At 42.8% G+C, this 23,500-nt stretch overlaps 1 long non-coding RNA gene across 3 annotated transcripts in view; it reads left to right on the top strand.

Annotated features, from left to right (window-relative positions):
• Window positions 1-4,044: 4,044 nt before the first annotated feature.
• Window positions 4,045-23,500, top strand: part of LOC116283592 (uncharacterized) — a 24,541-nt gene continuing 5,085 nt past the window's right edge. Inside the window, exons 1-3 of one of the 3 annotated variants that reach the window (XR_012060129.1) lie at window positions 4,045-4,248; window positions 13,180-13,250; window positions 15,650-15,783. This is a non-coding gene — a long non-coding RNA (uncharacterized lncRNA). Of the gene's footprint in view, window positions 4,249-13,179; window positions 13,251-15,332; window positions 15,451-15,649; window positions 15,784-23,500 lie in introns of those variants that run through there. The other 2 variants (XR_012060130.1, XR_012060131.1) reach the window with 2 other exon arrangements.

Below are 23,500 nucleotides of genomic sequence, written 5' to 3'. Positions count from 1 at the left end.
GCTGTCCCATCCTTCTGACAGTGTAAATATGTTCCTAGCAAAATGCAATCCAATTCAAATTAATGATTGCCATTTTCCATTGCATGAACACAGCAGAATTAAATTTAATGTTTCATTTTACAGCAAAACTATTTTATGGAGGGGAGGTAATTTAGGTTTGTTTGTTTGTTTGTTTAAACAGAGGTACTGGGAATTGAACCCAGGACCTTGTGCATGCTAGGCATGCACTCTATCACCAAGCTATACCCTTCCCCCTACAGCAAAATTATTTTAGATGGGGAAGGAAGTTGTAGCAATTGCTTTTGTATGTTATTATATCCTATGTCCAAAAGCAATATTTTGTTACTACTGTGACAGAGCTTTACAACCAAATCTCCTGATCAGTTTTGGCCAATTAAGGTGTTTGTGTCTGGAAACACTTAGGTTCTTGACAAAATGAAACATCTCTTGTACACAAAAATATATATATATGTATCTACGACAATTTTTTACAAGGGGGAATAAGCAGCAAAACAAAACTAATATTCAGCAGAGACAAATGATGTTCTTATATGATGTATGATGTTCTTATAAAATAGTATGTGTCCAATATTTAATCAGGCATAATGATGCTTTTTGTGGCAGTGGCAGCTCAATCTTTATAGAAAACAATGGAAACTTTCTAGGTTTCATAGAAATTATTTGAAAATGTGATGCAAAAATGTTCTGTGTGTAATATAGGCTAAAAATGCATCAAATGATCACTATATAGTGACAGAATGACCTCAAAAGGAGATTATTAATTTAATGTGTTTTAAAATAAGAAAAGTCATATACAACATATTTAGAAGTAAATTTTACTTAGTTTACTTAGAATATATTACACAGCTTTTTTTCTTTTTAAACATTTTAATTTTCTTTTTTGCAGGGAGGTAATTAGATTGATTGATTGATTGATTGATTGATTGATTGATTTAATGAATGGAGACACTAGGGATTGAACCCAGGACCCTGTGCATGCTAAGCAGATGCTCTACTACTGAACTATAACCTCCCTCCTTTTACTTAGAATATATTACAAAATAGAATCAAAAGTATTACATTTCTTTTTCTTTGTTATTATAAAAGTGATGTATTTCAAAAGTCATAGAAAACAAGTAATGTGTGTCATGTAGATTGATGAACCACCAGAAAGAAAGAAAAAAACAAGGAAATCAAAATTAATATCCACTGCAATGCTAATTACATTCAGTTATCTTTGCTATTTTACTGGCTTTAGGTCATATTAAAAACCACAGCTTTATGGATGTTTGTTGATTTTATTGTGAAAGTTTTTTGTTGTGTTGTGATGGAGTTGTATTTGTTAAGATACAGAGTTAGAACATATTTTACTTAACTGCTATTTTGATTCTAAACTTGTAATTATTTAGACTTATGATACGTGGGTCTATTTGTGCCCTTATCTGGTCCCAACAAATGTTAGGTGTAGGGCCATTTGCCACCCACAAGACCTGGCTTTCTCATGTCATATCACTTGCCACCATATCAATTTGCCAAGGCCCAGCCACACCAGTTCCTAGCTTTTCCCAGCTGATGAAATGACCCTGTTTCTTTGTCCCACCCTCTGGACTCCCAGACAGCCAGTATTTGGAACTGTGAGTTCCAGTCCCATGGAAAGTGAAGACAGATCTCAGTTGATACTAATCTTCCTCACTCAAATCCCAATTACGTAAATACCACCGGTTTATGTGGACTCGCATGACTGTGGAATTAGGGAAGTCATGTGTTGATTATCCAAATCATTGATCTGCTGGATGACTTAGACCCCTGCCTCCCCCCACCCCCTCCACCATCTCTAACCTCTAAGCTGCTTTCCCCGTTCACCAGCCACTCTGTTGTGGGATTCAAGCTCTTTCCAATTGTTGGGGCAGTACATTTGCTGGTCCAAAAAATAAAAAGTAAGTCCATGTGGATGAACACTCTGGGTTCAGTCACCAGTGGTTTAGAGGATGTCCAGTTTTATACCACTGTTCCTTTCTGTTATCCCAGATCCTTAAGAGTGGCTGCAAAGAGAAGATTTTAGTGGCAAGCTGTGCCCACATCCAGATAAGCGACAGACTGCCCCGGGCTCTTTGGTGTCCAGGAAAGCCTCGAGTCTGTGTGGTAGGATTTCCCTGAGAGCAGTGCTCCCGTTCATCAAAGAGACTGAAAAAGCAAACCAACAACAAATAAAATAGAACAAATGAAACCTGCCAGAGTAGATGGTACCTCATCCATTCCACGGCATCTGGTCATGCAGCTTAGCTAGGTCTTCCAGAAAAATCACTCACTGTTTCTCTTTCCTTTAGAGTGGTATGTTTTTTGTTTGTTTGTTTGTTTGTTTTTTATTCTGTAAGCAGTGGCTATGTATTGTACAAACCAGAGGAATTACAGCTAGGCAAAATAGGACACAGCCAACTGCACATGAGCAAAGGAAAATATAATAAAACAAAAATCACCTGTAGTTCTACCCACACTATCATTACTAAACTCTGATGTATATTCTTCCATGTGTGTGAGTGTTTGTGTGTGTGTATTTTAAGAAAAATGAGATCATGTTGTAAATGCTATTTTGGCAATCTGCCTTCTTAATCTATAGTATTATGAATGGTTTTTCATGGCTTAAAAATTTCTGTATTATTATTATTATTATTATTATTATTATTATTATTATTATTATTAATTCTTAATAGAGGGTAGCTACTTCTGTGTGCCACATACTATGCTAAGCACTTCCCTTATGTCAATTAATCATTTCTGTGACCCTGAGAGGTAAGTATCATTATCCCCATTTCACAGATTAGGAAATTAAGTCTCAGAGAGACTGAGTAACTTAAAATACACCACAGATTTAGTAAATGGCATAGCAGATTGGAGCTCAGTTCTCTCTGCTGACAGAGCGCAGGTTTTTAACCAATACGGTAAGACTTCTGATAAGCATCATTGACTGTTCTAATAATCTTTTAGTTAGAAACATGAATAGATTGACAAGTGATATATAGCTCAGGTAATTGACAATCAAAAGATACACAGAAACACTTGTAAGTATAGCCAAGCATTTTATCATACACAAGGATGTGAGTGGGTGTCTGTAGACACACACACACACACACACACACACACACACACATAACAATATAATCCAGGATCAAAAGAAGGAAAAACAGAAGAGAGAGTGCAGTCAGAGGAAGTGGCGTAGAGAGGGTTTTCATTCTTTCCCTGGACGAGCTGTGTACGTCTCTGAGAAGTGGAAAGTACCCTTTAGTTTCCTTTCACCCTTATAACCAGCCACTCCCTGGTCACCTTTGGTAGCTCCCTTTCCAGCTGAGGGTGTTTCTCAAGGAAGACTACACTCCTTTCTTTCATTTTCTCCCTTAGGTTTCTCAGGGCTCCGAATAGCCTGCTGCTTATCATTAAGTGACCTTCAAGTCCACGTCTGGCTCTCCCCTTTATCCAGAGTGAGGCTTCTGCAGCTCCACACACCTGTGACTCCTCTACATACACACCCTAGTCATTTCAAAGCCAAGGTGCAGGGCTCAACTCTCCCCTCCAAACTCCCTTCTCCTTCCTGGTCCCTCCATTTCTGTCAGTGGCATGATTATGCTCCCACCTTCCAGGCTCCAATCTCGGGCTCATCTTTGATTACTCCCCTTCCCCAGCCTTGCTGAGAGAAGCAAGCCCTGGACATTCCTGGGGCCTGAATTCCTGGTACCAGGTGTCAACCCAGGGTCACACATACCAACAGGGTTCCATCTGGGTGTGTCCGGCCCACCACACAAAGGGAAGAGAGAGCCTGAAGAATATATCATCTGTTCTGGCCTGGCTCAGCACCCCTTCTTCTGGTGAAGGAACTGTCTGGCCATCTGGGGGAAACGTGCCACCTACAGGTTCATTTCTTGTTTTTCAAGTGGGGCTGACTCACCTCCCAGCTGCAAGAGGGGCAGACACATGAATCGGGCTAGACTAATCCGAGAGACTGGTTGGGGAGCCCTGTGACACAATCTAGGCCAATGGCAAACATTCCAGGGAGCTTTGTGGAAAACAAGGGGAAGAGACATTCCCTATCAGAGTTGTGGGAAATGTGCATGAACCTGCTGGTGGCTATTTTTATTGTGACTAAGGATACACTCCCTGAGAACGAAGCCCAGACAAAAGGGAGACGGATTGCTGAACACCCCTCTGAGTACCTAGATCCAACTGTGACTGAAGGCAAACTACCCCTAGATTTTGGTGAGTCAGCAAATCCCCTTTTCTGCCTCAGCTAATTCGAATTTGATTTGCCACTTATAACTGAAAGAGACTGGTAGTATTCACGGGGCTCTTCATAAATATTCTGTTTCCCGCTTTCCAGACACAAGATAGGACTGTACTTCCACATTCTCTTTGAAGTTGGGGTGGTTGCAGGACCTGCTTTGACCAATTACATGTCAGCAGACATTTTTAAGACCCAGTGCAAGTTCTGGCACGTCCTTCTGTCTGCCCTAGCAACCAGCAATACTCCAGACAGCCTCTCTCCCATCAGCCTGGTTCCCAGAGTGAGGATAACATGAGACAGAGCCCCCAGCTGACCTGCAGTGGACATGTAGCAAGAACAAGACCTTTATTTTTTTCAAGCTGCTGAGATTTGGGGGTTTTTTGTTACTGCAGCGTAACCTAGGCCATCCTGACCAACCGTAACACTGACTAGTCTGTAGAGGAAAGGGACTGTTGCTTTGTTCATCTGTGAATCATTGAATCATTTAAGAATCCTCAGTGTGTATAATAATGTGAATGTACTTAATGCCACTGAACTGTACGCTTAGAAATGCTTAAATAAGTGGTCAATTTGATGCTATCTTAATTTTATCACAATAAAAAAAATCAGCAGTCTATCAAGGCAGTTAGGGCCCTAGGGAGTCATTCCATGTAAATGGCTCTGATGGCCAAAAAAAGTTTTTCCTGCATCCCCTCATCAGACCTTTATTAAGCACCTACTGTGTGACTATCCCCATGCTAGGCACTGGGGGGACCACACTTCTGATCTTGGAAAGCCTTCTTCCAGCAAGAGAGCCCTCATCACAGCTGTTCACCATCCTTGCCCCGCCCCACCCCCCTTTCAGGTTCTGGCATTATGAGGAAACCCATCTATAGCCCCCATCGAGCCGTAATGGCTGAAAGGCATTGTAGCCATTTAAAGAATGCTCTCTTTTTCTAATCTCTTTGCCCTCCTCCTCACTAGTGCAGTGTTTAAGAGGATGGGTTGGAGGGGTCCAGCCGACTAGACTCAGATCCCAGCTCTACCAAGTGATAATTTGGTGACCTGTACCTCCACCTCTTCATCTATAAAATGGAGATACAAATAGTACCTACCTCGTGGTGGTTGTGAAGATTAGATGGGATAACTTCACATAATCACGTCGCCCAGTGCCTGTTCAGAGGAAGTGCTGAAGAAATGTTAGTTATCCCTGGCAGCTGTTCTAAGCTCCCGGTTCACCCTGTGATGCTCACATATCCTGCCCACTAGTGGAAGTTATGGTCTAGGATTCTGTATCCCAGACTTCTCCAGGTACTGATAATTAGAGTTTGGCTCACATTTCTTGCCTCTCTCTGCAGGGGACCACTGCTGGTCCACAGCCACTTGGGAGCACCCTCGAGTTAGGCACGACCTGTGCTTGCTCCCGACAGGTGGCTCAGTTCCCAGCCGGCAGGATTCAGTCAGAACCTTTCGCTTTCTCCTTTGCTCAGAGCCAGGAACTGGGTTATGTGCTCCCACACACTTGAAAAAAAGCTGGTTCCCAGAAGCTAAGCCACCCCTGCCGAGCAAAGGCTTCTAACAGCACAGCATCCTAACATCCACAGGGGCAGTTCCCAGCCTCAGCAGCAGGGCTCGTAAGTGTAGCTGGATTAATGTTTCAAAGTCCTCCTCACTCTCATGAAATCACAGGAAGGCCTCCCTGCGCGCCCCACCCTTTCCCCCTTTGTGAACAGGAGTCAGCTTTCCAAAACAGAAAACAGTGGCGCAAATGCAGGACAGTTACAGGCAAAATATTGCTGGGATAAACACAGAGGGACTGAAGGGCATATCTGCATTACTTGCTGAGTAATATAATTGTATATTTTTGTCTGTCTTCTGAATTCTTTTTTTTTAGAATTTCCATTTTTCTCATTTAACGTGCAGTGAGGACTTGGAGTCACTGAGAGGAAATCTACATGTAAAATCCTTCTAAACGGTAGTAATTTTCTTCCATTCATCCATAGTTATCTCAACCAAATCTAATTCCAGTGATTTTTTTTAAGCAATTCTCCCTTATCGAAAAATTCCAAAACATCTAATTTGGATTTTCTCTTCTGTTTTCCTTATCTTTAAAAAAAATTAGCAGACTTTTTTTAGAGCAGTTTTAAGTTTATGGAAAAACTGGGCAGAAGGTACAGAGAGTTTCCATATGCCCCCTCCCCAAGTATACACTTTCCCCTATCATTAACATCTTGTGTTAGCATGTTACATCTTTTAAAATTAATCAATCAATATTGATGCGTTATTTTTAACTAAGGGCCCTAGTTTATATTAAGCCTCACTCTTTGTGTCATACAGTTCTATGAGTTTTGACAAATGCATAACGTCATGCACAGTGTCAGAATAGTTTCACTGCCCTAAAAATTCCCTGTGTTCCACTTACTCATTCCCTGCCTCCCCCCAACCCCTGGCAACCACTGTTCTTTTTAATGTCACTGTAGTTTTGCCTTTTCCAGAAAGTCCTATATTTAGAATCATACCGTATGTAGTCTTTTCAGACTGTCTGCTCTCATTTAGTAATATGCATTTAAGGTTCCTGCATGGGTTTTCTGGCTTGGTGTCTCCCTTCTGTCCTTCCTTCCTTCCTTCCTTTCCAGCTTTATTGAGATATAAATTAATATAACACTGTGTACCTTTAATGTGTACAAGGTGTTGACTTGATATACTTATAAATTGCAAAAAGTGATTATTACCAGAATATATTAGCTACCACCTCCAACCCATCACATAGTTACCATTTCTTTTTGTGTGTGTGTAGTGAGGACATTTAAGAGCTACTCTCTTAGCAAGATACAAGTAAATGAGACAGTATTATTAGCCACAATCGCCATATTGGACTTCAGATCCCCTAATTTGTTAGTCTTACAACTGAAAGTTTGGACTCTGACCAATATTTCCTTCATTTCCACCCCCCACCCCCACCCCAGTGGCTCAATTCTTTTTATCATTGAATAATATTACATTGGATGTACTACAATTCGCTTAATCCATTCACCTACAGAGGTATATCTTGGTCGGTTCCAAGTTTTGGCAGTTGTGAATATGTTTACTGCTATAAACACTCATTTGCGGGTTTGTGTGTAGACAAGTTTCCAACTCATTTGGATTAATACTAAGAAATGTGACTGCTGGATCATATGCTAAGACTATGTTTAGCTTTTAAGAAACTGCCAGACTGCCTTCCAAAGTGGCTGTAGTCATTTTGCATTCCTACTCTTCTGGATTCTCCCTTTTTCCCCCCCATTAATGTGCAGTGAGAATTTAGTCATTTAGAGGAAATCTGAACATAGAATCCGTCCAGGTAATAATTATCTTCCAGTTATTCAGTTATCTGAATCACATCTAATTCTATTTTTTTTAAGCTGCTCTCTCTTATTGAGAAATCCCAAAACATCTAATTTGGAAGTTTCTTCTTTTTTTTCTCCTTTATCTTTTGGAATTCTTCTCATTATTGAGAATTCTGAATGTAGGCAGTTCAAAGAGCAGACGGTCAGTGCAGTGAACCCTGCATGTAAGCATCACCACCCCCAACCAGGACCCACAGCCAACCCTGTCTCGTCCACACCCTGTCACTTCCCTTCCATATTTTAGTTTTTCGACTAGTACTTTTATTGAGGTATGCCTTATTGAAGTTACACATTTATTAAGGTAATATTTATATGCAATAAACTGCATCCATGTTAGTGTACACTTTGATGAGATTTAACAGATATATACATCCTTGAAACCATTGCTGTACTGAAAATACAAAACATTCCCATCATTCCCTGAATTTTCTTGTGCCTGTTTGCGGTCCTTCCCTCCCTCTGCTGCCATTCCCAACAATTTTTTCCAACAATCTATGTTCCCTCCTCATATTATTTTGAATCAAATGTCAGATAGCTTATTGTTTTATCTATAAATAGTTTAGTATACATCTCTAAGAGATAAGACCTCCTTTAAAAAACCCAGGTCATTATTACACGATATGATTAATGGCAATTCCTTAATATTATCAGATATCCAGTGCAGAGCAGGTATGCAACCCGCACACTAGGTGGAAGCCCCCATGGGCCAGAGATTGGAGCAATAGAGATTGTGAGCAGATCAAGCAAGCAGTAGCCGCTGCTGCCTGCACAGAGCCCAGGGGCATTTTGCCAGCATCCAGCTGTCCCTCCCTCTTCCAGATGCAGGTACCCTCTCCCCCAGGGTTGCCAAATAAATATACAAATAAAAATACAGGATGCTTAGTTGAATAGTTGGATTTGAATTTCAGATCAGCAATGAATAATTTTTTTTAGTGTAAGTATGTCCCATGCAATACTTGGAGCATACTTACACTAAAAAGGTATTCATTGTTGATGTGAAATTCAAATATAACAGGCGCCTGACACTTCCTACCTTCCCTGCAATGGATAATGGAAGGATGTTCTTCTGGGCCCTACAGCACACCTCTGTCCTCTGTGTGACCTTGCCTCAGGTCCTGCCCCCTCCCAAGTCGAGATGTAGAAAGCTGTCATAAACCCAGGGCATCTAAAGGGCTGGTAACTCAGAGAGCAAAGGTCTGTCTGACCAAGGTGGGACTGGGCAGAAGGAGGTCAAAATCCCCCAAAGAGATAGGACATCCCCCAGTCTCTCACCCCCAACCCCCACTTCCTCCTGGTGGACAGACCCTGGCTTCCGAATCCCTCTCCGGTATTTCCAGCTGGCCTGTCTTCATAGCCTTAAACAGAACCCAACCTCTGCTTTTCCAACAGGTTCTGAAAGGGAATAAATTAAAGCCTAATTAATCTGAGGTACCCTGGGAGTGAGCTTTCCCTGACACTTTTATACACAGTCGCTCTCTGCTTTGCAAAGATCTAAGGGGCCCCTGTTACAATAGGAATCAGGTTTCAGTCTTCAGTAACCCTTTCAGGAACAGAAAAAGCCGCTTGCTCAGACATGTTGTATGGAATGGCAAGATGATCTCACCACGCACTGTCCTCCTCAGAATTTATTTTGGGTGTCACACATGTTAAAAACACAGTGGTGCCAGGCTGTGAGTCCATCTGTGTCAAAGACAGAAAGACCTTCTGTGCCTCGTGTCTGTAAAGAGAGCCCCTGCCATCACAGGTGCCTGCACCTGGCAAATGACGTCCCGCTCAGTCCAGTTGTAATTTTATTTATGGTGAGATATCTGATGTGTACAGATGAGTCAATAAAACACCTGCGCAGTTTAATGCATCATTATAAATTGGACACCCATACAACTACCAAGTCTAGAAGAGCACTTAGCCCCCCAGAAGCATCTTGCGATACCCCCCCATCCCATTCCCCTCCTCCTCCAGAGATGGCCGCTGTCCTAATGTGTCGGAATCTTTTCCATGCTTTTTTCTTTAGTGTTACTGCAGGTTGTGTACTGCTAACCAAGCCCCTGTCTTTTTTTTTTACCTCATATAAGTGGATTCTATTGCATGTATTATTTGTTTTTGTTTTTAACCTTTTTTTATTGAGTTATAATCATTTTACAATGTTGTGTCAAATTGTGTAGAGCATAACTTTTCAGTTATACATGAACAGATATATATTCATCGTCACATTTTTTGCGCTGTGAGCTACCACAAGATCCTGTATTTATTTCCCTGTGCTATACAGTGTAATCTTCTTCATCTATTTTACATTTTGAAATCCCAGTCTGTCCCTAATTACCTAGTAATTGTGTGACCTCTCTTTCCCTCCTTTATAAAATTATAACAATTATATCTCTGGACATGAGCATCTCAGACGTGCTCAAAAAAAAAAATCAGGAAGTATGCTTTATTTATCATTCTGTTCTCCATGGCTCCCAGGGCCTGACGCCTGATGAATCTTGAGTGAATGAAGGAGTCATGATGAGATGGTGTATGTCACAGCTGAACACCACACTCGATTCATAGCAAATGTTCAATACATGGTGGCTAATATTATTATTGTCATCAGCATTGTTTATTTGAATATGCACCTGCCTATGGGAGGCAGCCTCTAAAATGACTGCCGATGATCCCTGCCTCCTGCTAGTCTTGTACTTATATATCCCTTGAGTATAGACTGGATTTATTGACTCACTTCTAACAAATAGAATGTGGCAGAAGTGATGGGAGGTCACTTCCAACGTTGGATTATAAAACACCACGCCTTCTACCTTGGGTCCTCTTTCTCACTGTCTCCTGGGTTGTTCACTCTGGGGGGAGTCAGTTGCCCTGCCATGAGGTGGGGAGGCCTGGGGTAAGGGACCAAGTCCTGCCAGCCACCTCAGAAGTGGGCTTGGAGGCGTGTTCCTTCTCCAGGTGAGCCTTCAGATGAGACTGCAGCCCCAGTGCAGCTTGACGGCAACTTCATGAAAGAACTTCATCCAAAGGCTCCCAGCCGAATGGTGCCTGGATTCCTGACCCACAGAAACTATGAGATAGCGAATATTTGCTGTTTTAAGTTACTACCTTTGGGGACAATTTGTTACACAGCAATATACACCTAATGCACTGCCTTTTTTTGGATGAAGGGGCACTGACAATTTTTAGAGCTTGCAGCAAACAAGGAGATGCAGTGTTCAGATCCCCATTTAAGATGGACTCCTGCCCAGATGGAAGGAGTATAGTTAACTGACAGCATTTGGGATCCAGCCCAGCTTTCAAGCTGAGATCATGCTCTTCTTAAGTGTCCTCCACAGCCAATGCATGAGCTGACCTAGCGGTACAAGGGTCTAACCATCTCCACCCAATACAGGACCCCTGTACTGGGCAGTCTGCTTACAGAGCTCTGTGCTGACTCAGAGACTTTGACAGGTCTTCACTGGGGTCTTGTCTTTCCATCGGTGTCATTCCCCAATAAAACTTCCTCATTTTTTTTTTAATGGAGGTACTGGGGATTGAACCCCGGACCTCATGCATGCTAAGCATGCACTCTACCACTGAGCTATACCCACTTCCACTTTCTTATTCTTAATCCCACCTCAGTCTGTGCTTCTGAGACAATGCATTCTGCCAACTAAGGACAACATCACCTTCATAGCCAAGCTTTCTAGTCAGCCCAGACCTGGGTCCTATACAGACAGACTCCACCCCTGGCTAGCTCTGTGACCCTGGGCAAGTTTCTTTACCTTTCTGATCCCTTTTTTCTCATGTAATATTGATGATAAATAACACAGAGCTCAAACAGGATATTTACATACAGCATGTAACAGAATGAACAGCACAGAGTAAGTGCTAGATAAAGATAACTATCATCTGTCCACAGACTACACACCAACTGGCCACTTACATTTCCCACAAAGTTTTATTGGAAATTATTCCAATAATTTGTCCCAAATACATTGTCTAGTATATCTAGGGTAGATTCATGAGGGTTATACCGGCTGTGTTTATGAAACCCCAGATCACCAAATGCCTCTCTGGCACATGTTGTCACCCGTAAAATGAAATCCAGTGCAACTCAAAACTATACATGACCCCTTATCTATTAACAAGGAACTAAACCTTTATAAAGCTGTAAAGTTATGCCAGAGCAACTGGGCGAATTGTTTCTCTTGTTTGCATTGGACTTTATCACATCGGAGGGCTGAGGCCCCTCTGAACGCTGCCCTTTAAATGAGCCCAGTCATCTGAAATTTAGCAGGTCCGAACCTGTTCCCCTCACAATTCCTGCCTCACTTTGATAGATAATTCCAAGCCAGAAAATGGGAAGCCATCAGTGGCACCACCCTCTCTCTCTCATTCTCCATCTCTAATCCAGCAACGTGTTTTGTTTGTTTGTTCCCTGTCAAAATGCCCTAAATCCACGCGGGTCTTTCCATCTCCCCCGGCACCACTCCAGCCTCTTCTCTGTCAAGGGCCCCCTGTCTTCTTCTTGCGTTTAAAATAAAGACCAAACTCTTTATCGAGGTTTAGAGGCTCTACGTGAACTTGGCCCTCCCCTCCAAATCTCAACTCCGATCCGCAAACACTCCCTCCCGCGTGTCAAGCTTGCTCTTGTCTTAGGACCATCCCGCAGGCGCTTTCCAAGTCTGGAACTCTCCGCCGCCCACTCTGTGTTGCAGCCTCCTTTTCCTCCTCAAAATCTGGGCCTCCCCATCACCTGTGAACTGCCTTCTCTGGCAGGTTCCATCACACACAGCCTCCTCCATTGCTCTCAACCACAGTACCCAGGTCATTTCTTTCGTTGCATGCATCCCACTTTGTCATGATGTATTTACTTGTTGGCTGAAGGTTTCCCTCAGTTTATTGCAGTTTCTTTGAGTGCGTGGGGGTCTTGTCCCTTTTGTTCATCCCGTGCCACGCCCAGTGCTGGCCACAATACAAACTTGATAAATAGCTGTTGGATGAATTTTCTAGCTAAGAGTATCACTGTCATTTTTAATCATTCTTTTTTCCCTATTGCAAAAGCCATACTTTTCATTGTAGAAAAGATTCAGAAGTACAGATTTTAAAAACCAAAAAGACATGTTATTTCACATTTAGAGACAGCTACCATCAGCCAGATGTATTCTTCTAGAGCACTTTTAATGCACCTCTACCCACATACATAGGGATATATATGCCCCCGAGTCCTTCGACTTTCTGTGGTTGCTCTTCCAACAGCCAAACAAAACGTCTTGGTCCCCTCAAGCCTCTGGAGGGGCTACCGTGGGGCTTGGCATCCTAGGGGGAGAAGCATTACAGATGCTGGCAACCAGTGACCAGAGCCTTTGGGGAAGTCCCTAGAAGGGGAGGAGGGGCAGCCAACACGGACACCTGCCCGAAACTGGAGGAAAAAGGGAAACACTTGGCTCATAATAAACTTAGTGATAATAACACATAATAAATGTGTTTGACTTAGTTTATTCCACCTTAGCCAATTAGTTTTCCCAGCCATCTCAAAACAGCCTTGATCATTGAACAGATCCCATCATATTTCAGCCAACCTGCCCAGCAAGATGCTGAGATGAGGCCAACTGGCTTTCCAGACAACACAGAGGGAACAATTCTAGGTGAGTTTAACTCCAGTCAGACTTAACCAAAAGTAGGAAAATCTGATGTCTTAGGAGACCCCAGGGCTGTTTGGGATACGTGAGTAGTAAAGCAGAGCTGGGCAGGGGAGGCACCAGCCTGTGTCATCATCAAACCAGACGGACAGGCCTTGGCAGGTACTTTTCATGTTAGTTCACCCTCCCAACAATCCCACACCTCAGGTGAGGTGTTTTTCACTCCTTCTTACAGGGAGATTAAGTCGTTTTCCCAGAGTGGTTCAGCCGGAAGGGGTAGAGCTGGGGTTGGCACCTAGTCTGTTTGGCCTCAGAACCTGAACTCTTTCTGTGGATCAGAAACATGGATAGAAGGGTAGTGTTATCGCTGCTGACCATCAGGGCTGGTCGTGGCATCATCCTGTGTTGCTGTTAGAAATAATGGTAACAACTCACATTTAGTGCATTGTGCTAAAGTTCTTCTGGGCATGTCTCCATGACTTCCGCTAACTACTCTATAAAGAAGGTACTTTTACTGTCTTGTCTTTGCAGATGAAAAGATTGGGGTGCAAAGAAGCTGAAAAACTTGCCCAAAGTCACACAAGTAGTAAATGGCCAAGCTCGGATTCAAACCCAGAGTCTGGTTCCAAAACGCAGGCATTGATGCCCCATGCTATGCTGCTCCTACCAGACACAGGGGCCAGCAGTGCTTAGGCACTAATTCCCACAGTCCCAAAGCCCTGTGCAGGGCGAGGGGAGGAATGGCCCCATGCAGATAATTAAGGCATGCGCCTTGGGGTCAGGCAGTTCCAAGTTCACACCTACCCTCGCCTTGGGTGACCTCACCTTGGAGACTTCGAGCTGCCCTTCTCCATCCAAAAGCAACTTTGGCTGTCATCTCCTTCCTGCCGTTTCCCCCAGATCGTGATGTGAACACGCAGAGGAACAGAAGTGCCACAACCCAGGCAGGACTTTCCTGTCCCCTGTGTCCAGCACTGCTGCCTCCTTTCCCCCACTGTCAGCAGACCGTGGAACTCGTGTCCCCAGAAAGGATACACTTGCTGCAGTAGGGAACGATGAACACTTCACTGAAGATTTCAAAGCAGAGCTGAGGAAGGAAATCTGGCGCCCACAACTCACAGAAAGCACTACTTCCATTTTCATTCTTCCGTGTTTCTTTCCAGCTGACCACTCATTCATTCGTCACTCCTCTCCTGCAGTCTCCCCTCCCCACCCCGACCACACTGTACACCCCCCGCCCGGTGGTGGCCCAGAGAGGACTTCCTTCTTCTCTGTGTCTTTCCTTCTCACTCTCCCCTGGACACACACAAATTAGTCTTGGAGCGGTGCTCACATTAACCACCATCTATCTCATCCAGCACATCCTTTGGGGGCCTCCCTCCAGCCCAGGTGGCTCGTGAAAGTATTTATTCCAAGTAATTATTGTTCTCTCCCTACTTGGAATCCTGGCTAGCGTATTAGCTCCCTCTACCAACCCTCCTTCACTGAAGCTCTTTAGAGAAAAGGAGACAGTGGAAACGCCAGGGCAGAGCTGTTGTGCGTGTCCGGGACGGGGTTGGGGGCCGGGAGGGGTCTGAGTTCAGCTGCCTTTGCCTGAGCTGGTCCTTCCCCCACTTCCTCCATTTTGCAAGACCACTGGTTTCAAAGGTCTCAGCCAGTCTCTCCTGAGCCCCTGTTTTTCCATCTCTGGGTTTCTAGCTCGTCCTGACAGCTAGAGGGGTTTGTCTCTGGTGAAGGCAGCCAAAGGCAGTGGCGGGAATCTCTCAGAGAGCAATTACCTTGAAGAGCCTTCCCTGGAGAACAGGCTCTTTCACTTCCAGATTGGAAAATCTGCACTTCATGCCAAGTGGTCCAGAGGGCACTTGGATCTTTACCAGCTGAACCGTCAACAACTCTTAAAGGGAAAGTGAGCAAGGAACTAGGGCAACCTTCCTTCCTGGCACTGGGGTAGCAGGCAGGTGGCTTTTAAAGAAAAAGCCCAAGGTGATGGTGAGCTGTTACCCTGGTGGAACACACTGCTAGAACCAATCACTGATTAAAGCTGATTGAAGTTACAACTTTTTTCCCCCCAAGAGTGTAGATTTCATTGCCAAGTTCTACAACCATCTCCTTTACCCTAGTGGTGAAGTGTCTATTTTTAAAAAAGGCTTTTAACAGAGCAGAAATTTTCTGTTAAAGAACAACAGAAATGTCCTGAAGTCCATATGTAAGTAGATAATTTGACCTGCTGAAGGTTAATTATTTATCATACAAATAGAATGGCTGAGGATGGTTGCAAGTTTCTTTGCAATCACACTGGCTTTGGGATGCACTAGATGATTTTTTTTTTTTATTCTTTGAAACAGATTTGCTACCTCTTTTAGGCTTTGCCTAAGACAACACTCAACTTGGTTTGCTTTCCCCAGGTGAACACTGATTGGAGAGGTGTACAGCCTGGTAGGAAGAAGCTGGCTCGGGTTAACATCTTGCCATGTGTGATCACAAACTGGATGGCCCCTCTACGGCTCTCTTGAGAGAGGACTGCAAGCGTCAACCCAGGGTGAGTCTGGGGGAAAGAGGGACTCTTGCAGGAACTGGCCAGACCCATCACACGTGGTTTGGCAGAGAGGACAAAGAGCCAGGAGATCTGGTCCAGAGAGAGTTCTTTACTCCAGAGTACAGGAACTAAGCTACATTATGATGATGTTACTTAATTCTGGAGAGGGTCACTTACATGCAGCTCTTTGGTTTTGAACCTGACCCTGATTCTGACTGCTGACAAATTCCAAAGGCAGGAAAGAGCAAGGGCCATGATTGCTGCTGAACATCACGGCAAAATAGCTCACTCCCCTCGCTGCTCCCAGAAATGAACACTTTTTTCGAGAAACAACAACAAAAATCCTTGATTTCCTGACCCCAGCATATCACGGATTGGAGCCCCGAAGTGTCTGTGTTTTCACCAGAGCACATTCTGACACAACTTTCTTTGACTTGGCATTTTGCTTCTCTTTTTTAGACTGACATTTTTGTTTTAAAATATTTTCTCACTGGTTGGTTTCTTTTTCCAGGCTCAGAGGAAAACACAGCTAGACTTGGACTTAGCAAATTAAAACAGATTATTCTTCAAGACGCAGAGTTAAATGTGTTCCCATAGAGATGCCAAATGTCACTTTATTTTTGGTTGCAGCTCTCTCAAGAGGGCCTTTTAATAGTTCTTGGAGTAGGGGTGGTAATCTCTACAAACAAGACAAACTGGGAGATACTTTCCCTGCCCAACCCCCTTCTTTTCCTTTATCCTTGAGGCAACTAAATTGGAAGCTGGATGTCCTGAACTCTATAGTTTTACTTGGAATTTCCTGCTACTGACACTAAAGTTTTCTTTTTTGTTGAGATCAGGAATACTTATTAAGCCAAACCTAATGACACGGTCTCAAAGTACATTTGGAATGCTTTTTCCCATAGTAGTAATGCTTCACTTCTCTGGGCTGATGAAAAAGAGTGTAACAAGGCTATTCCCAGTTTCTAAAAACCTCACTGTGTTTAGCTGCAATTAGGTCTGGCTGTACATGGCAGAAAACCCAAACCACCAGGGGCTCAAGATGGAACTGTCTCTCTCCCACGCAAAGAGAGGGAAGTGATGGTAAAGTGGAGGGTGCGCCCACTCCTCAACTTCTCAGTGACCCGGCCTCTTCCAGCTTATCTCCCCACCACGCCGATGCTTTTGTCTTTATGCTCATTATCCCAAGTGATGGCATCCATATTACTAGCGAGTACAGTGAAAAAAGAAGGGAAAAAACATGGCAAAAAAGCAACCATTGGAGAAAGTTTCCAGCCACTGCGAAGAGAATACTTATGCTTATATCCTATTGGCCAGAAGTTAGTCACATGGTCATACTTAGCTACAAGGGAGGCTGGGAAATGTAGTTCTTTTTTCTGGATGGCTGTGTGCCCCAAATTTATATTTCTGTGACATACACTCAAGGGCTTATGTTCATAAAATTAGTCAGTTTCTATCAATTTTATCCAGAATCTTGAGTCACGTCTGAGATAACCATAGAAGATGGTATAAAATCATTATTAGAAATGCCTCACTCTAAAATGTTCATATTCTTTCCCCAGTAATCTTGCTTTTGGTGGTCCCTACTAATTAATTAACTCAGAAAAAGTTTTAAGCAAAATAACAATAATTATCACATAGTTATATATAATCACACACACCCGAAGGAATCAGAATGCCAAAATATGAGAATAAACCATGGAATATGTTCTTGATGGAATATTAAGTGATAGGAACATAGTGGTTCATTATGATATTGACTCTGCTTTTGTATTTGTTTGAATTTTTCCATAATGTAATAAAAAAAAAAAGATTCCTAGGATTTATTCCAGCTTCTGAAACTGGCTAACTATGCAACTTCAACAGTTCATTTTAATTAAATGTTCACATTAACAAATGTGTACAAAGCAGTTAGTAAATTTTAAGGCAGGAGACATCACTTAGAGCTGTTTCAGTTGCAAGTGAAGGAAAATCTAACAATTTATTGGATTCCATAAACAAAAAGTTGGAGACTAATTTCTCTCTTCCACTTGTTAACTTAAAACAACAAACAGCCAGTTATTTTATCAGCAAAAATTTTATTTGGGAGCAGCAAATAATTGCAGGTTTCTACATGCAACTGTGGTGAACTACATGCAAGTCCAAATAAGGCAAAGGACACTCTTTTATAGGGGAGAAGGGGAAGTTGGGAGGGGCTGTTACAAACAAAAAGTCTATTGGAGGAAAATTGGGAGTTTGAAGTATAGTGACTTTTCATTGGCTGAGTTGTGACAGTCTCTCATTGGCTGAGCTGTCTCCAGGCAAAGAGAATCTTTTATCCTCCTCCTAATGGTGGTAAAGTAGTGTCACTTCCTGCTGGAGAAGCAAGATAACATCTCTTCCTATGAAGATCTGAGTTGCATGTGCATGAGATCTCCCCCTTCTGGCTTCCCTACTCCATTTTAGTAAGTTTTCCTTTCATTAATTTTCACAAGGTGTATTTGATCCAGGCTCAAACATGCCAGTGCACTGGGACTCCCCATCTCGCCATCTCTTGGCTCTGCCTTCTGCCAGGTTAGCTTCATCTTTAACCTTCATGAGGTGCTTCCTCAAGTTCACATCTGCTTGGCTCAAGTCCAGTAAAAACAAGAGAGTAGCAGTTGCTGTTGGCCGCCCTCCCCTGTCCCCGCAAGCGTGTGCACATGCACAAACACAATATTGCATTCATCTTTGTATCTCACCATCACCCAAACGCAGTCCTGGCGCATGGAAGGAGTTCAACAAATGCTTCTTAAATGCTTCATTGAATTGAAAACTTTTTGCCAGTGCACAACTACAGGACCAGCCAGGAAGACTTGGAAAAGGAGTTTTGTGACACCTTAAAGGGCCCTTTCATTGAACTTGTGTGAGAACAAATGTCTGATAATCCCATGGAGGATAATAGCTTTTGCCAGGCTTCCCAAGAGATTAGCCTTTACAAAAAAACCCCAAAAACAAACAAACAAACAAAAAACCCTCTTTCTGTGGAATGATTAACAATAACAGCAGCTGGTGCTGACGGAGGGCTTCCTGTAGGCCCTTCACATTTAATCACTGCGATAACGCTATTATATCCTCATTTTACAAATGAGGACACTGGGGGGGGGAGGGTATGGCTCAAGTGGTAGAGCACATGCTTAGCATGCATGAAGTCCTGGGTTCAATCTCCAGTACCTCCTCTAAAAACATAAATGACTAAATAAACCGAATTTACCTCCTTCCCCCTCAGAAAATAATAAAATAAATAAAAATTTTAAAAAACAACAAATAAGGAAGCTGAGGCACAGATCAGTTAAGTGAACTACTTTAGGTCACCTGGCTAGGAGTGGCCTGAGCCAGGAGTGAATTCTGGTGACAGGGTTGTTCTTTTAACCCTTCTGCTTCCTGGTCTTGGAAATACTTCTTCTTCTTCTTCTTTTTTTTTTTTTTAAGGATGAGACAAATTTGTGGAACAGTATCGAAGCACACTTTTTGCTTGTTTTTTTATGTGTTTTATGAGGGGGAGGTAATTAGGTTTATTCACTTATTTATGTTTGGAAGAGGTACCGGGGATTGAACCCAGGACCTCGTGCATGCTAAGCATGCGCTCTACCACTGAGCTCTACCCTCCTACCTTGGGACTACTGCTAAGCACTCCTTCTCAAACAGTCTCCCTTGCAAGTCAGCCTCCTGTACCTGGCTGTCCTCATGAATTCTTCCTAGGCCCCCCTCTCCTCTCACAGTCTGGATTCTTTGCCCTTGCACATGCATTAAGGCCTTTGGGTTCAGTTGCCGTCAGTATCAGGACTGCATCTGACTACATACAGTTGGCCTTCCAGACCCACGGATGTGGAGCCCACAGATATGGACAGCCAACCATACTATGCCATTTTATATGAGGGACTGGAGCATCCTCAGATTTTGGTATCCTTGGTGGGGAGGTGGGGTCCTGAAACCAATCACCTATAGATACCAAGGGACAACCATACCGCCAAAAAAGTGACTATACTATCTAAACCAAATGCAGGATTCCTTTCCGAGTGAGATTAGAAATACATGATCTAGGGCTGGCACAGCAGGTTTCCGATGTCATCAGCATCCTAGGGACCCTTGACTATTCCTCGCCACCATCCTCACATGTAGCTTTCATTCTCCTCCTCTTTTTTGCCTCAAATAACAAGATAGATGCTCTGGCCCCAGCTTCAACTTCATGTCCCAGGCATGTAGATGGAAGAATGACAAAAATACATGAAAGTCTAATCTATCACTTTGTATAAAGTTTCCTGGAACTCTTATCCAGCCACTTCTGTTTACATTTCCCAGCAGCCAGTCAGGGAAGGCATCTTGAACTGGGCACCTTGTATCCTGAACAAATGTAAGACTCTGATAGAATGAAGAGAATTTATGTTTATATTTCAAATATATACACATATATAGTGGAATATTATTCAGCCATGAGAAAGAAGGAAATCCAGCCCTTCACAACATGGAAGGAACTTGAGGGCATCGTGCTAAGTGGGATAAGTCAGAGAAAGATAAATACTGTATGATATCTCTTACACATGGAATCTAAAAAAGCTGAACTCACAAAAACAGAGGGTAGAATGGTGATTACCAAGAGTCGGAGGGGGGGGTGGAATTGGGAAGTCATTTAACAGTGCAAACTTGCAATTAGTAAATGAATAAATTCTGGAGATCTAATGTATAGCATAGTGATTACAGTCAACTGTACTGTATTATAAACTTCAAATTTGCTAAGAAACTAGATTTTAATTGTTTTCATCACAAAAAAGAAATGACAATTAGGTAACGTGACAGAGGTGTTAGCAAACACTGCTCTAGTAATCATATTGCAATATGTATCAAACCAACACATTGTACACCTGTAACTTACACAGTATTGCATGTCAATTATATCTCAACTGAAAAAAAAAAGGAATAGATATGATATTGGGGAGGCAATCAACACACCACTTACACACCATTGACCCCAAACGTATAGTTCTATCTCAGACCCCTGCACAAGTTGAAGTTAAGTTTATGCTGGACTCTCTCTCCTGTTGCAACAGTATTACTGAATAAAATCTATCCTCACCCACTTTAGCAAGCATTCAGCTTAGATAGCATATGTTATTCATGCACACATTTTTTTGTCCTTTTCCTGCAGGATTTTTTTAATCCTCGAATGTCCTTTTTTTTCTATTGCAAAATCAAAAGCTGTGGTTTCCTAATGTTTCTTAGGTAGGCTTCAGTTGGAAAGTCAAAAGCTAAGTGTTTCTTTCTGTTTTAACAATTCCAGTTCTTCCCAAGGCATTTAAGATGTCTCTGGATGACTAGGTGAAGGATCACATACTCACATACTCTTAGAATACAGAAGAAAATCACAAAGATTAATATTTCAAAATATTATCTTGCTGTAGATACAGAACGCTTGTGGCAATAAATATAATGAAGCCAACAACAGATAAATGACATAAACCATCATATATCAATTTCAGGGTATTACTATGAGTCAATAAATTACATAATTACACAAATTACATAAATAACTGGAAAGTTTGTTGTGGTTATTGTTGTTTTACTTACTATCACTGGTTGATTATAAAGGATACAACTCAGGAACAGCCCGATGGAAGATGGAAGAGATGCAGAGGGCAAGGTATAGGGTGAGGGGCGCAGAGTGTCCATGCCCCCTCTGGGGGTGGCACCCTCCCAGCCCCTTGATGTGTTTACCAATCTGGAAGCTCTCAGAATCCTGTTATATAGGATTCATTACATAGACATAAGTCTTTGCCCATGAGTGGATAAAAATCTAAACATAGGGGCTTTTATCACTCTTCAATTCTCCCATCACTGCTAGGAAAACAGCATGCAAGTCAGCCTACTGAGCTGATCAGTTTTTACCTCCTTCAGACAGAGGGTGGCCTTCAAAACAGAATGTTGTCTGTTCACCTTGGGGCTGCCATCCACAAGCCAAGCAGCTCTTTGTTGGTCAGTTGAGAGCAGTTTATAAGGCACTGTCCAAATGATGACAGAATTTGACGGCTCCTTATACAAATTCAAAGTCAGTCCTGGGGAAAAAGGCTCCTTGCTTGTGTCTACATGACCCTTGCATCCCATGGGTAGCGTGATGCTGTATAAAGCATCTGGGTACTGCCCTTCCTGATAGAGTGTTTTTCCGACATCACCCAAGACATCATAGGCATTTCAAGTTTCAAGATTACTGTATATCCTTCAGTCACAGGAGCAGTTTTTATTAATGTCTTACAGCAAGCTAGTAATTACCCCTCAGATGGGAATCTCTGGACTGAAGTCCTGTAGTCAACGCTGGAAGGTGTTGCAGGCTTCTGCAATAAGCCCATCTCTGTTGCACACACAGCTACTGCACAGAGAATTTATCCATGTCAGCACTCCAGTTTGTACTGTTTGGACTTAGGCCATCTCATTGGTCTGCATTTAGCGTGTCCAAATAATACAGCCCGAAGGGTAGAGTTACACACTTCCTGTTCTCAGAAGCAGTTCCCTCGTCAGGCACCATGTCCGCCCCATCATCATTCAGATAAAAGAGATGCAGCCACTTCAGACATATGAATTTTCATATAAACTTTCACCTGAATCCCATCAGTCTTTACATTCCTAACTGTAGGCAGGGGAGGCATTCCCCAGTCAGACATGATGTCCATCCACGGAACATTCATGTCTAGGAGACACCACCTCTCCACATACAGCCAGTTGAAACCTTACAATTTTCATCCAAACCTCCATCTTAATCAGGGCTTCACAGATGAGTTTTGGTACCACAGTGCTTGGGGCTCCCATGTCAAGGAGTCCCAGAGATCTTCTCCTTCACTCCCTGATCAAAGGTGTTGGGTCTCCAGCAGGGGGATGAGCCCAGGGACTCTGGCCTTTAGTCAGTCATGTTAAAGAACAAAATTCAACTGAGTGAGTTTTAAAGATCTTATTGGCTTTATTTAGAGATTCAAAAATCAGGGAGCATCAATCTAGCAGTTAGATAGGAGCCCCAAAGAGCTGCAAAAGGCAAGACATTTTATAGGCAGAAGGAGCAGGAACAAGGAAGTTATAGTGAGCATCTGGTGATTGATTAAGGTAGGGTTTCTTTCTTTACATGGAGCAAAGGGAATAGCTGGGCCAGTGCTGAGCAGGCAAAAAAGCTGATGGGTTGGCCCACATCCTCCCTTGCCGGGAGAGCCCAGCGTTGAAACTTAGTGAACTTTTGATTTGCTGACTTGGGTTTAGCATGAGCGACTCCATCTTGGGCCTAATCTGGTTACCTTAACAGTCTTTATCTTGGTCAACTGCCTAGCTATTGCTTCAGCCTACTCCAGGTTAGGTTTCTGATTGCAATCTTTGTCTGCCAGCTTTTTAAATTAAAAAAAAATTATTTAACCAAAGTAGATAGAGTAGACTTGTTTGGGGCCCATCAGGGGATCCGTTTGGTCCACCTAACCTTCAACAGTGCTATAGTAAGACCTTTGTTTTGAACCCATCAATGTCCAGTTTTATTTATCCCATTTCTAAATATTTCCACCCTGCTGGGATGTGTTCCTTGACCCTCCCCCCTGCCTTTCCACATTCTCTTGTTCATTAACCTAAAATATTTTTTAGCATCTGTAAAACACATGAGGAGAAGCTGAGACAGCAAATTCAATAAAGTTTCTGAGATTGTAGCTGATTTTGCAGCAGTAAAGCTACATAGGGTGCC

This window comes from Vicugna pacos, chromosome 16 (assembly GCF_048564905.1).
Source record: "Vicugna pacos chromosome 16, VicPac4, whole genome shotgun sequence".
NCBI classification, from domain to species: Eukaryota; Metazoa; Chordata; class Mammalia; order Artiodactyla; family Camelidae; genus Vicugna; species Vicugna pacos.
Note: the sequence above shows the minus strand (reverse complement) of the source record. Positions and strands in the feature narration are given on the sequence as shown.